Source organism: Mus musculus, chromosome 13 (assembly GCF_000001635.26).
Source record: "Mus musculus strain C57BL/6J chromosome 13, GRCm38.p6 C57BL/6J".
Classification (NCBI taxonomy): Eukaryota; Metazoa; Chordata; class Mammalia; order Rodentia; family Muridae; genus Mus; species Mus musculus.
Window position 1 is genome coordinate 33,436,783 of NC_000079.6, and position 1,746 is coordinate 33,438,528.

The window sequence follows — 1,746 nt, forward strand, 5'->3', positions numbered from 1 at the left end:
ATACTGGACTAGAAAAGAAAATGCATCGACAACATAATACTGAAAACATAAAATCCACAGAACAACAACAAAATAGGAATATTAAATGCATCAAGGGAAAGGGGACAGGTAAAATACAAAATCAAACATATCAAAACTATACCTGACAACATAGACAATAAAATTTCAAAGGTCCTAGACTGATATCTTTCAACCTCAAAAAAGCCACAGATGCCAATCTAGAGTACTATAGTGAGTGAAATTATCAATCAGCATAGATGAAGAAACCAATAGATTTCAATAAAATGCAAATTCCAAGAATATCTATGTCCAAATATAGCTCTATATAAAATATTAGGAGGAGAGGTCAACACAACACTCTCACCAGTTGACAGGTCAAAAACTGAACAAAAAGTAGGGAAAAACTGAACAAAAAATAGGGAAACCAAGTGCTGGTTCTTTGAGAAAATCAGCAAGATAGAAGATCGCTTAGAAAGACTGACCACAGTACAGAGAGATAGTATCAAAATAAACAAAATCAGAAATGAAAATGGAGATATATCAACAGATACTGATCTTACTCAAAAAATCATTAGAAACTTTGAAAGTTCTAAATAAAATATAATTGCATGCATAGTTTGTTTTATGTCCATCTCATCCCTCTCTCTCATTCTCCATATATATTATCTATCTATCTATCTATCTATCTATCTATCTATCTATCTATCTCTCTATCTATCTATCTATCTATGGATGTAGATATAATATGCACGCATGTAGTATACATATATATACACTATTATAATAAATATTAAAATATATACTATATGTTATATATGTGATTATGTAATAATATATGTATATAAATTTATATAACATGTACATTATATTATACATTATATACTGTTGGGAGCCGCGCCCACATTCGCCGTTACAAGATGGCGCTGACAGCTGTGTTCTAAGTGGTAAACAAATAATCTGCGCATGTGCCGAGGGTGGTTCTTCACTCCATGTGCTCTGCCTTCCCCGTGACGTCAACTCGGCCGATGGGCTGCAGCCAATCAGGGAGTGACACGTCCTAGGCGAAGGAGAATTCTCCTTAATAGGGACGGGGTTTCGTTTTCTCGCTCTCTTGCTTCTTACACTCTGGCTCCTGAAGATGTAAGCAATAAAGCTTTGCCGCAGAAGATTCTGGTCTGTTGCGTCTTTCCTGGCCGGTCGTGAGAACGCGTCTAATAACAATTGGTGCCGAATTCCGGGACGAGAAAAAACTCGGGACTGGCGCAAGGAAGATCCCTCATTCCAGAACCAGAACTGCGGGTCGCGGTAATAAAGGTTCCCGTAAAGCAGACTGTTAAGAAGGATTCAACTGTATGAATTCAGAACTTTTCAGCTGGGGAACGAGAGTACCAGTGAGTACAGCTTTACGAGGTAAGTCTGATCTTGAACTTTCTAAGGAAATTCAAGACAGTCTATCAGAAGTAAAGTGGAATATGTTTGGCCTTGAATTTTTTCTGGTGTTAGGAGCCCTTTTGTTCCTTTTCACATGTTATCAAGTGATTAAGATAGGGCTGAAAATTCTAGAGGAAATTCAGGACAAGCTATCAGAAGTAAAGCGGGGAGAGAGAGTAGGAGCAAAGAGAAAATATGGTACACAAAATAAGTATACAGGCCTTTCCAAGGGTCTTGAACCCGAGGAAAAGTTAAGGTTAGGTAGGAATACCTGGAGAGAGATTAGAAGAAAAAGAGGAAAAAGGGAAAAGAAGA